General features: G+C 41.1%; 1 protein-coding gene across 5 annotated transcripts in view; it reads left to right on the top strand.

Annotated features, from left to right (window-relative positions):
- CDK14 (cyclin dependent kinase 14) overlaps positions 1-14,078 on the top strand; it is an 895,761-nt gene that overhangs the window by 815,386 nt on the left and 66,297 nt on the right. The window lies entirely within an intron of this gene.

Genomic DNA, 14,078 nt, shown 5'->3' with positions numbered 1-14,078 from the left:
CAGCAAGCAGGTCTGTGAAGTAGCCTAGTGGTCAGTGCAGTGGACTATAGGGAAGGGGAGCTAGGCCCAAATTCCACTCTAACTGGTACACTTGTAATGGAAAGTGTGAGTGTCCCCAAAAACCACAAAATACAAGTTTCAAATTTATTAGATAATTGATATACTGTCTATCAGGGTTATCTAAATGGTTTACAATAAAATATATGTATAAAATACAGTCAAACCTCGGTTTGTGAGTAACCCGTTTTGCGAGTGTTTTGCAAGACAAGCAAAACACTCAGCAAACTTTTGACTCACAAACCGAGTGTTGACTCGATTTGCGAGCACCTCCCCCCCCACGATAACCGGCATCGCTCCCCCCCGCTCACAAAGTCCCCCTCGCTCCAACCGGCACCCCCCCGCCCAAACAACTTAAACTTACCCCCCCCCTCCCGGTCTGGCACTGGCACGCAGGCACAGATCATGCCGGTGCCTAGAAGATCTTCCGGCTTCTGCCTGCCTTGAGCATGCATCTGCGCATGCTCAAGGACTTCTAATTCTCCCTCTCACCGAGAGGTAAACAACAAAAACCTTAAAATCTACAATTTTTGAGTTACATACAAATCCAAATTAAGAACAGTTTTAAAAACAACTTGCTCTTGTATATTATTTTGCCTGAGGTTTTCTCAAGGTTGATAAGGTCCCTCTTTTGCCCTGGTTACTGTACATATAATTAACAAGTCTGACTATAGGTTGTATATTTTTTCACTTTGGTCTTTGCTGCAGTTTGATGGTGTCCTTGACATGCCCCTTGTATCTCCTGCTATTTGAAGACAAGCCTTAGTTCTTTCAGTATAAATTCCTTTATGCTCTCGCAGCCAGTATGGGACGAATTGTTGGATTTCAGAAAGCTAGACATATAAATAACCAAGCTAGAAAAATGAGCACCAATTTATGCATGTTAAGGGGAACAGATTGCTAGGAATAGACAGAATTTATGTTTTTATGCATATTCACAATGATTTAGATGGGTACGGGTATTTCAGGATTAAAGCGAATATTTCCCTGTTAGTCTACCTAAAAACAGAGAAATAAATATCAGTAAATAAGTTATCAGTCAGAATTTTCCAAATCTGTCGTGGTGACTCCACAGCAAGTCACCAATTTAAAATATCCACAATGAATATGCACGGGGTAAATTTGGATATATGTTAAACCTGCTGAGCTTGCCAGCTGCGGTATTCAGCAACACTTAAACCCGGTAGTGCTGCTAAATATTGCTCCTAACCAGCTAGTTTAGGGGCAATCTGGGGTTAGAGTACGGTGAAAGCCACAGCTGGTGATATTCAGTCTGCTAACTGGCTAAGCAAGAACGTTAAATTAGATCAACACTGAGTTAACAGGGCATCAGTCTGAATATCGGCCAATGCCCGGTTAACTTCTGGGTCAGCATACACATCTGGATAGTAGATGCTGGGAGCTGCACATGCCTGGCATTGACTATTCAGAGTTAGTTCAGTCCACAGCTGTGAGCGGCTTAGAAACCACTTACACGAAATACTGCTGAATATTAACTCCTTCAAAAATAAATATGTCCGTATCATATTATATGATATTGTACATTGAATTACATACAAGTAAGGTGAGCCTCTATTCTGAAGGAATTACAAAAGAGATGTGACCCTGCAATCTTGGAGAGCTGCAGACCAGTCAGGTTTTCAGGAAACTCCTAATCAATAGTCATGAGATATAGTTCCATACAATGTGCAAATATATTATGCATATTCATTAGGGATATCCTGAAAACCTGTCTGGTTTTCAGTCCTCCAGCATTGCAGTATGGGGAGAGTGTGGCGCAGTGGTTAAAGCTACAGCCTCAGCACCCTGAGGTTGTGGGTTCAAACCCACGCTGCTCCTTGTGACCTTGGGCAAGTCACTTAATCCCCCCATTGCCCCAGGTACGATAGATAGATTGTGAGCCCACCGGGACAGAGAGGGAAAACTGCTTCGGTACCTGAATAAATTCATGTAAACCGTTCTGAGCTCCCCTAGTAGAACGGTATAGAAAATTTAATAAATGAAAAAATAAAAATTTAATAAATAAAAAATTTAATAAATAAATAAAAAATTCATTCCCCCCCCCCCCAGTTTACTGTCTGAGGGACCCACCTAAGATAACAGCACGTATCAGTGGTGGAAACTGGGGATGAGCTCAGTCAAAGAAGGGATGAAGTGTCTTCAGCAGCAGACTGGCTAACCTAATGAAGAGGGCTTTAAACTAGAATCATTGGCACAGGGTGATCAAAGCCCGTTTGTGAGTATAAGCCCTCAGGTAAGTGAATCACTAAATACCTCTACACAAATGGGAAAAGGAGTAATGTCTGGAAAACAGTATATACTAATACTCATAATATGGGAAACAAGGTTCCGGATCTAGAGGCTGTGATGGAGGAGGCTGAGTTGGATTTAATGGTGATCACAGTTATGGTTCACGGAGAACCATGACTGGGATACAGTTATATCTTCAGGAAAGACAGGGTAGGAATAAAAGGAGGGAGAGTGGCGTTATATGTTAAAGATCATATTAAAGCCACACAATTGAAGGAAGAGGCACTGTGGTTCAATCTGGAAAGAGGGAATGGAAAACATATTTACATTGGTGTGATATACAGACCTCCTTCACAAACATAACTGGACAGAGATTTAATAATAGACATTTAGAATATAGCTGTAAAAAGGGAAGTTTTGCTAATAGGTGATTTTAATATGCCAGATGTTAATTGGGGTATCCTTATTGTGGGGTCTTTAACAAGTAGGGAGATCCTGGATTCTCTACATTTTATAATGTTTGTTTGTGCTTGAAATTGTGGATGTAAATGTTTTGTGCATCGCTCGGATTTAAGCGATTCATAAATTTTTTAAATAAATAAATAAGTAGAACTGTTCCAGCTATTGGTAATGGAACCCACATGGAATGGGCTTAGTGCTTCCAAACGAAGAAAATTTTTCTGATGTTACAGTGAGTGATCATCTGGCATCCAGTGTGGTTTAATATTAAATCAGGTGTAGAGAGGGCTCATTAAAAAGTAAAGGTTCTAGATTAAAATACTAAAACTAACTGTTCAGATGGGGAATCATATCAAGGAATTGTTTGGATGGGAACATCTGGAAGAAGTAGGAAAGCAGTGGGCAAAACTGAAAGGAGCTATTGTAAGGGCAGCAAACTATGTAGTAAGGAAAGTAAGTAAAAGTAAGAGGAAAAGAAGGCCACTTTGGTTCTCAAAAGTAGTAGCTGAAAAGGTAAGGGAAAAGAGGTTATCTTTCATAAACTACAAAAGATTGCAGAAAGAGGAAGACAGGCAAAAATATCTGGAAAAGTTAAGAGGTTGGTCGAGTAGTCGGGAAAGCAAAGACACAAATGGAAGAAAAAAAATAGTCAACTAGGTAAAATGGGGGGGGTGACATTTTTTTGATATATTAGGTATAAAGTGGCATTGTGAGACTCAAAGGTGAAGGAGAGAAATATGTAGAAGCTAATAAAGATAAGACTGAATTGTTTGACAAATATTTGTTCTGTGTTCACAACTGAAGCACCTGGAGTGGGACTACAGAAGATTAGGGATTGAGGTGTGATAGACCCTAATTGATTTTCATGAGATTGTGTTAATGAGGAGCTAGCTAAATTAAAGGTGGACAAAGCGATGTGGCTGGATGGTGTACATCCGAGAGTACTGAAGGAATTTAGGGAAGTTCTGGCAGTTCCACTGACTGACCTTTTCAATGCTTCTCGAGAATCGGGAGTGGTACTAGAGGACTGGAGCAGGGCAGATGTGGTCACTTTCCACAAAAGTGGAAGTAAGGAAGAAGTAGGCAACATATTCACTAGAGGCAGGTTTTGTCAGACAAATTTGATCAATTTCTTTGACTGGGTGACCAGAGACTTGAATAGAGGGACTGTGCTAGATGTGGTATATTTATATTTTGCCAAAGCCTTTATTGTGTTCAACACATGCATCTAATAAATAAACTGAGTGCCCTCGGGATGGGTCGCAAAATGACGGCCTGGGTCAGAAACTGGTTGAGTGGAAGGTGACAGAAGGTAGTGGTCAATGGAGATCGCTCTGAGGAAAAGGATGTTACTCAAGGTGAAGTTAAGAGGTGATAGGCTCAGGAGTAATCTAAAGAAATACTTTTTTAAAGAAAGGGTGGTAGATGCATGGAATAATCTCCCGGTAGAAGTGATGGAGACAAAGATTGTGTCTGAATTCAAGAAAGCATGGGACAGGCACGTGGGATCTCTTAGGAAGAGAAGATAGTGGATGGTGCGGATGGGCAGCCTGGATGGGCTATTTGGCCTTTATGTACTATTATGAGCTCACATTTTTCCCAGCCTGTTACCCTAACCATTTTGCAAGTCCTTATGCCATTTAATATGTACATTGAAAATTAAGGGGTCCTTTGAATAAGCTTTGTTAAAAATAAGCCTTAGCCCATCTTTATTACATTACATTAGGGATTTCTATTCCACCATTACCTTGCAGTTCAAGGTGGTTTATATGGACCTTTCTCAAATGCTAAGGCCATTTATAATGTGGTCGTAACCCCCCCCCTTTTTTTTATTCTATTAATTTATTAATTGCCATGTGCTAATATAGCCATTAGTGCATGGCCATAAAAAAAAATTACTGCAGGAGCACTTGCTGCCACCCATTTTGTATGCAATAAGGGCTCCTGTGTGATCTGTGTGCTAACCAATTTCGCAGGAATGCTCACTCTCTGCTCATGACCTATCCCCTCAAAAAAAAAACCAAAAAAATTTAGCATGCAATTATGGCATGTACATAAGAACATAAGCGTTGCCTCTGCCGGGTCAGACCAGGGGTCCATCGTGCCCGGCAGTCCGCTCCCGCGGCGGCCCCCCAGGTCCATGACCTGAAAGTGTTCCCTACCTAACCTAAAATATCCATACCCTATTCGCTCAATGTCCTTCATACCCTATTCCAGGGGTGTCCAATGTCGGTCCTCGAGGGCCGCAATCCAGTCGGGTTTTCAGGATTTCCCCAATGAATATGCATGAGATCTATGTGCATACACTGCTTTCAATGCATATTCATTGGGGAAATCCTGAAAACCCGACTGGATTGCGGCCCTCGAGGACCGACATTGGACATCCCTGCCCTATTCGCTCAATGTACATTCAGTGATGTCATAGTGTATCTTGTGGCCCTACATTTTTTTTTCTGAGTAAGCTGTACATTAGTGCCTGACACAGCTTAGTAAAAAGGCCCCTAAGTTAATGACTTATAAAGCAAAACCTAAAAGCTGAGCCAAAAATAAAAGGAGACATTATTTAACCAATGAAGAATGTATGTGCAGCTTGGTCATGGAATTTTATTTTCCAGCCCCTCTGCTTGTATGTGTGTGCATGTCTCTGTATAGCATGCAGATATCTGGCATATGCTATACAAACCATGCTAATATAATACAAATGTTGGAATAGACATGTGCCTTAGAAGAGCACCCTGAACATAGCATTTACCTTGGTTTTAAAACCCAGCTACAAATCGGTTTTATTGAGAGATGTACTTTTTAGAATTGTTTTAAACAAAGAGCCCATAAACCCCATAAAATTTACGTACTTATAAAATTTCTAAATCTCATGGGCACTTTGAAATATCTTTTAAAACACTGGCTTCCTGGTCAAGATGTGCAAATTTCTTAAACCATAAACATTTCAGGCCAATTAAACCCAACGTTTAACCTTATACAATATATAAAGCATCTGACAGCAAAAGGTCACAGGCAGAGAAATAAACTCTCCTGAGGAGTCTCAGAGGATCCATTTTTCTCTTTCTGTTCTATCCGGTCATTAATTTCTCTTTCTTACTCTTCATTCTTTCATTCCCTAGGTAAATTTATTAAAGTTTTTGAACATTGATGTAATGTTCAAGAAAATGTTTTGTCATAAAACAAAATTCAGATCAGTAATGACAGCTCATTATTTTCAATAAATTGTTCTTTATTTTAGAAAATTGACTGTAGTTTGCTAATATTTTCTGGCAAACTTATCCTGGAAGTAGATTAAAAAAAAAAAAAAAGCAAGCCTGCATCTGGCTTAGCATCCTGTCTGTTACTAGCGGCAAGTTAGAACTAAGAAGTTACCACAGACCAGGGTTTTGTTTTGGTTTTTTTTAAAGACAGGATATACTGTCCAGCCACGTGGGGGTTGATTCAGAGTTTGGCAAAGGAGGAGCAAAATCCCCTGCAGAGCAAACTGTGGCACTGCAAACACTGCTTCTTTGAAATTGGGCATTTTGTATTGTTACTGTGAAAACACTGTCATCACAAAAGCTGCAGGAACACTTTATGCACTTGGGGCTGTTGCTCTGTACCTGTGTGCGTGCGTGCATCTGGTTTTCAGGTGAATTATTTGACCCTGTGGCTCCATTATTCATCTTTAAAATAGCACTGTCACATAGAAGGTGGTTTAGTAAGAGTTAAGAGACTTGGACAACTGTTTTATTCCCCTGAGCTTGGTTTGTCTAGTTGGCTGTCATCCTAAGTACAGTATATGGAGAAATGAAATAGACATGAAAGAGATAAAGTTGAGAAGAAAACAGCAAAGTTTCAAAGTATTTAAACATATCCAAGGAGAAATTTATGGAATGTAAATGTAGTGCAGTAATCTTTATTACAAGGCCTGTAAGCCAGTGGTGGTTCCTGAAGACCCTGAAGCACACCCCCCACCCCTTATTTCATGGTGGTTCTGGCAGTCTAAACAGAGAAGGGGGAGCGAGAGACCTGTCTGCAGTACCTTTCTTACACAAATCTGTGTTCCTCTTATGGCCGCTTATATGTTGTAATGACCTGAGTTCAGCCCTACCCCCTGCTTTCTACTTAGCTGCAGGGTGTGTTACTCTCATGTTTCTCTGCTACCCTCCTCCGTAGGCCATGACTAAAAGAAGCACCACAACTTTGTTTCAATAGAACATGCCCCAGTGGCTGGGGGCACTGCTTTGCATCATGCCACCATGGCCCTGGATATCGGAGATTGTCCCTAATCCTGTATCCCTGATTCATTCCTATCTGGCACCCTTCTGTGCCTAATTTTAGTAAGAAGACAGGAGGTGCCATATTGAAGTTTAGTATGGGCACTGCATTGCCCCCCTCTTACTGCAAGCTCTGACTGTACCACTCCCCTCAAACCTTCCTTCATATCTGCTTTGTATTTGGCTCTAGTATCAACATTAAAAAAAAAAAAGCTAGTGATGCACCATGAAGCCTCTGCTCAAGTACACTGTGAGTCTCTGCATGGTCCTGCCCCAATGGCAACATGAAGTGTGCATCAAAGGAGATGGGACCCAACAGAGACTTATAGCTTGCGTGAGCAGATGTTCCACTTTATATTCCTGTTCTTTTTTATAATGACAAAAGAGCAAATAGGAAGGAAGACACCAGAGAGAAAAAAATAAAGTAATAGATGAGATCAGGGAGCAACAAAGGAGAGAGATGCTGAATGAATGATAAAATCAAGTCAGGGACACCAAAGGTTGCATATTTTTATTTGTAACTCACTAGTGTAAAAATGTCTTGCGTCTCACTGAGGGAGGAGGACCTGAACATAGGTCCCACTTTGGGGGTGGGTGTAATTCTATACCCAGCCATATAAATATAGGCACCCCAGTGGTACCTAGTAGGAGAATATTCTATGAAGAAAGGTAGGTGCCTATTTTCCTTCATAGAATACAGATGTAACAGGTGAAATACAGGACAGTAACTTCAAATCAAGCACTTAGGGATTGTGTAAGTGCAGGTGCCTAAGGTCCGGACATATGTGTGTAATTTGTAGTAATCAAACCCAATGCCGTGCTTTTGGGTACTATCATACTCCCCTATCTATTGTCCTATTATGTCATGATCTAAAATGTGCTGTCACACTCTACATCAGTGGTCCCCAACCCTGTCCTGGAGGACCACCAGGCCAGTTGGGTTTTCAAGATAGCCCTAATGAATATGCATGGAGCAGATTTGCATGCCTGGCACCTCCACTATATGCAGATCTCTCTCATGAATATTCATTAGGGCTAGCCTGAAAACCTGACTAGCCTGGTGGTCCTCCAGGACAGAGTTGGGAACCACTGCTCTACATCACTATACCCTGTTGTGTTTTATTGTGTATGTAAACTTGTAACCCATTCTGAACTCTTCTGGGAGGAGGGGATATAAATCCAAATAAATAAATAGTTTACATTAAGGAGCTTAGGAGGGCATTTTCAATGTGACGTATGGAATGTTTGGGGAAAAACATCTAAAACTCCAGTAGAGAAAATGGCCATTATCAAACCAGAAAAACATCCAACTTTTCGTTTCAAAAGTGGACAATTGGTAGACGTTTTTGAGCTCACTGCATCTATCATATAGGATCATTTTTGAACAATAAAAATAAAAAAGACTAAGGGAAAAAACATATAAAAAACAAGCCATTGAGCTGTAGGGGGGGGGGGGGGCGGCAGCATTCTTAGCAGACTGGTCACAACAGACATCCCAGCAGAACAGTACTAGGAGCACTGCAGTAGACCTTACATAAAAAGTCCCAGGTACACATCTCACCATTTCTCCCTTACATTGTATGATGGAGAGCCCTTCAAAGCCCACCAAAAACCTACTGACCCAACTGTACACCACAACAGCCCTTATGTCTGCAGGTTTTTGGTGGGGTTGGGAATGCTCACACATTCCACCAAAGTGTACTAGTTAAATCTTGCAGATATAGAATTTGCACTTAACACATTCTGTTCCAGCAATTAATTTTAGGTGTTCTTAGGTGTTTGGTGCTAACTGGTAATATTCATCGGTACTTAGCCTGTTAGTGTGAAAATGTCTGGTTAGTGCCCAACTCAACTGCCTCTTTTGGGGGCGTTCCAGAGGCAGAGTCAGCGAAATGCCGTTATTCAGTACCTAACTAGCCATGGTCATCATATAAACAGGACTGCATAAAAGTCAGACCTATCTTTATGAGGTTTATCGGTTAAATGTTGAATATTGCACTTAACTGGCTATGATTTTGCCAGCTCCATAAACCCAGAAATTCAATGCTGCAGCCTGGACATGGCCCAGCAATAAATTTATGGGTATAACACTGGCGGCGGTCAGCCAAACCTTGATACCACTGGCTGAATATCGACCTGTGTCATTTTGCCTAAAAAAAAGGAAACAGAAAATGTTACAATAAATGTGAGAGAAGTGAGTGAGAAATAAAGGCTATTGATTTGTCTATACCAGTTTCTCAACTTCTTCAAGCCAAGTACCCCCTAAGTCTCACAAATATCAACTGAGTACTCCCGCTCAAGCCCCACACTTGACCCGCCCAAGCTCCACCCCTGACCCTACCCCCATAAAATAGTACTAATTGTAATACAATCTTTCCATTCACCTTTTCAACTTGTTTGGCCACCTTAAGATCATCACATACAATCACACCCAAGTCCCGCTCTTCTGTCATGCACATAAGTTCTTCACCCCCTAAACTGTACCATTCTTTTGGGTTTTTGCAGCCCGAGTGCATGACCTTGCATGTCTTAGCATTAAATTTTAGCTATCAAATTTCAGACCATTCTTTAACCTTCGCTAGGTCTTTCTTCATGTTATTCACACCATCCGGGATGTCTACTCCGCAGATTCTTAAGAAGGCCTATAAACGGGCTAAACATGTTGACTTGGATCTATTGTTAATTCCCAGAGCATGTTCCTCTGATATGCAAGTAATCACCTGTGTACTTGAGTTTTCACCAGCTATAAAATATGTAGTTCGGTCTTTACGTCATCACTGGGACATTTTGAGCCAAGATCCTGCTTTTTCTTATTGTCACTACGTATGGCTTATTCTAGACAAAAAAATCTCAAAAAACTATTGAGTCCTTTGGATTGCTTTGTTCATGAACAACAATATTGTCAATCTGTAGGTAGTCATTCTAAATGCCATACGTGCCAGATCTAACTGGTTGTTTTTTACACCCAGTGTCAGGCAGAACATATTCTATTCGTTTTCACACCACCTGTTTGACAGATCATGTAGTATATTTATTAATATGTCCGTGTCCGAAAATATATGTAGGCCAAACTTCATGGCCTCTTAAAATACGGAACACGGAACATAAAAGCTGCCTTAACACCGGCAAGATGCTGGCTCCAATTGTTGCTCATTGTCAAGAATATAATCATACATTTCAAAATTTAAGATGTTGCACTATAGATCATGTCCCCATAAGTCACAAGAATAGACAACGCTTGCTTTTACGGAGATAACTTTTTTGGATTTGTACGTTGGAAACAGAAGAGCCTGGAGGGTTAAATTCCAAACTGGAATTGCATCACTTACTTTGATCGAGAACCGTAGTCTTTAATGCTAACCTTGGTTTTGAGCTCGGGACCACGTCACATACAATTGTATCCAATCACAATCTGGCACGTGTCCTTGAAAAGACAAGTTAAATGGGCGGGGCTTTCTCCAGTTTCCATGTCTGAGGAGCCACCATATTGAATCTTGGAGCCGCATTGAGAATACGTTGGGGCTTTCAGTCTATTGAATGAAGAGGAGAGAAAAAAGCTTTTCCACAGACGTTAAGTATTAAGTGTTTTATTTTATGTCTTGTAGGATTGATCACTTTCACATCCTGAGGCAGCTTATAACTAGTGAAATGCTGGCCATCGTCGATGTGTGGTGTACTTTTGTTTTCCATCTTCATGGGGCATTTGTCTTCAATGTTGCTGTGAGCAGTGATAGTTCACCTAATTTTTTGGTGCTTTGAATATCGAGCGGACACTTCCTCACTTGCATTGTACAAGGCTTTTTCGTATAGTGAAATATTACATGAGGAGGTTTTTTATGCCAATGACTTGAATGTACCCCAGTTAGCCTCCACTTATTAACAACCTGAGTTATTGGTTTGGTAGAGGGGGGATCTGATGCTTTTTCCTACCTCATGATAATTTTCAAAGAAAAAGGTGTTTTGAGGTGTTGGCTGAGGGCTGTCCGCTTTTGATTTCAGTTTCCAGTGTTTTCAGCAACATTTTGTATTCTCTTTACGACTTCATTGGTTTTTTATGTTTATATGGTTATTGTGCTGTGAATCAGGTCAAAAGTGTAGTTTTAATATTATTGGTTTTTCGAGTGGGCTTGTGTTGGATTAGATGGTTCTTCATGAACCACGACTCTGTGATCGCCACTATATCCAACTTATCTTCTTCTATCACAGATTCTAGATTTAGACTCTTTTTTCCCATACTTAGAGCATTTGTACATACTGCTTTCCGGACATTGCCCCCTTTTTCCATCCATGTAGAGGTATTCAGTGATTTACTTACCTGGGGGTTTGATCACCCTGCCCCATCACTTCTAGTCTAAAGCCCTCTTCAGTAGATTAGCCAGCCTGCTGCCAAAGACACTTCTTCCTTTCTTTGATAGATGGATATCATCCCTGCTCAGCAGCCCTTGGAAATTATTCCACTTTACAGGAAGCCAAAACGCTCTCGACAACACCATCAACATAGCCACACATTCATCTCCAGGATGCGTGCTTCTCTGACCTAGCCCTTACCCTCGACAGGGAAGATGGACAAGAATACCACCTGCACACTTGACTGCTTCACCTTCTCTCCCAGAGCCACAAAGCCAGTGGCATAGTAAGGGGGGTGGACCACACTGGGTAGGGGCGCTGTCATCTCCCCGCCCCCCCATGCCACGATTGCACTCTCCCCTCCCCATAATCTTTTAATTTTCGCCAGCGAAAGCAACTTCTTCAGCCTGTTGCTTGCTCTGGCCTGGCTCCCCTCTGAAATCACTTCCTGGTTGCATGGCAAGCATCAGGCCGGAGAAACTGCTTGCGCTGACAATCAGTTAAAGAGGTACAGGGAAAGGGAGGATGCGAACGTGGCAGGAAGGGGCGTAACCGTCCCGGGTGCTTCCTAACTTCGCTATGCCACTGAGGGCAGACCTAAAAAATAAACAGGATTTCCTCATTTCAGAAGGGGAATGTGTGCCTGTGTCCAAAAAGATCAATGTCAGGATTTAATGCCTTTTTTATAGGATAACTAGGCTTCAGAAAAGTGCTAGTAATGGCCAATTAGGGAACTCACCCCCTTAATCCCCAGGTGATTGATGTCCTCCATAGAAAGTGAACTGGCAAGTAATATAGGACCCTGTGACTAGTTAGAGAAAAATAAACCTTTGTTTTGAAAATGGTTGTCACAAATATTTATGTTCTGAGACATAACATTTATATTGGTATTTCATAACCTAAACGTTTATGTGTCAAATTTGATCTGTCGGTATTATAGATGTCTTATGTTTCTAAAATGAAAGCTCCTGCCACAATTAACAAGTGTATAAATATCCAGTGCACCATGTTGGGAGATCCTGTGGTAAAATACTAGTGGAACTTGAAATGCCTCAACCTGGCCATTTCATTTCCAATTTGTACATCCTGTGTTAAATGTCATGGGCTTTGTCTACTAAAGGGAACTAAGCCCTACGAGGGGCTGCTTTAAAGTTCTCAGCCCAACCAAGAAGAGAATGATGTAGAGCCATGAAACTTACAAGTCACTTTTGACTCTTTTTGTTTCAACAATATGAAATAAAACAAAAAATGTCAAGAAAAGTGTGGAATAACTTGTAAGTTTCATGGCTCCACATCATTCTCTTCTTGGTTGGGCAAAGAACTTTTCAGTGGTCCTTTGTATTGTGATGTCATAATGCCTCATTCCACCAATGCCTAAGAGTCAACCTCATCGGTGATGTCACAATGGCTTGGTTTCCCCTATACTTGTGCTTATTTGCTAGATGCATGTGCCTCATTGAAATGAAAAATGTCAAGAAGAGTGTAAAATAACTTGTAAGTTTCATGGCTCCACATCATTCTCTTTTTGGTTGGGCTGAGAACTTTTCAGTGGCCCCTCGTAATGTGTGTAGCACACATGAGAACACATTGCAAAGCGCATTAAAGCATCTTGCAGTAAGAAATCTGTTTGCATGTGCTTAGTGTGCAGTATTAATTTTTTGTATTTATTTTCTGGAGGGGTTGGAGAATGGACATGGACATGCTATCCAGCTAGCTAGGGTGTTCCAGTTACCGCATGCAAATTGATTAACGGATCCATAACATGGGAGCTCTTATCACTTCCTAAATAGGAGGTAGTAAATGCTCCCCTGACAATTTATTTTTTCAGGTTACGCATTCTAATGTCAACATTAGCACCTGACCTTAAAGAGAAATACTGAAAATTTCCCTGTTTCCTGGGTGCACTGTAAATGGGCTTAGCACTCAGAAGCATTCTGCGTTAGCATGCTCTATGGGCCACATTCTATATATGATGCCTAAAAATAATCAGCACTAAAAAAGATGGCACTTAGCACAATTCTATAACACTGCTCAGTTTATTAAATCATGTGTACTGCCCGTACGCATGACTAACATTTATGCCAATGAAAACCAGGCCTAAATACCTGCACCTAAGTTGTGCGCGGATCGGGCATGCTCTATAACAGTGCGCCTAACTTTTAGGAATGCCCATGATCTGCCCATGCTCCTCCCCTAGCCACGCCCCTTTTGAGATCTACTACTACATTGTGTATTGTGAGGGAGGGAAAGGATTTGGACCATATCTAGTGCATGTTTTTCCTAGCGCCAGATTGGTTTTCTAGACCCTGAAGCAGCCCAAGTAGAGCAAAACTTAGCTAAGTTTGGCTTTGTGCTTTACTCCTCCTGCAACTGTTGGTAATTAAAGGTGTTTAGATCAACTTTTGTGGCTCAGTCTGTCATTTGTTTCTTGTCCTTTTGAGATCTGTGTACTAGAATTTGTGTGTACCACAAAGAATACGCTAAAAAAGTGGTACTCGTAAATTCTAATTAGTACCAGTTAGTGCTAGCTATAGGCATTAATTAGCTTGTTAAACAATTAAGTTGTGCGTGCAAACTGGCAATGCACAGATTTGCACATGCAATTTTAGACACACTATACAAAATCTGTCCCTAAGCCCATTTAGTGCACTTTAGTAGACAACCCCTATGTTTTTGAATTAACACTGATATTGTGTACCACTA

This window comes from Geotrypetes seraphini, chromosome 2 (genome assembly GCF_902459505.1).
Source record: "Geotrypetes seraphini chromosome 2, aGeoSer1.1, whole genome shotgun sequence".
NCBI classification, from domain to species: Eukaryota; Metazoa; Chordata; class Amphibia; order Gymnophiona; family Dermophiidae; genus Geotrypetes; species Geotrypetes seraphini.
The sequence above is the reverse complement of the archived record's forward strand: the minus strand, read 5'-3'. Positions and strand labels throughout refer to the sequence as shown.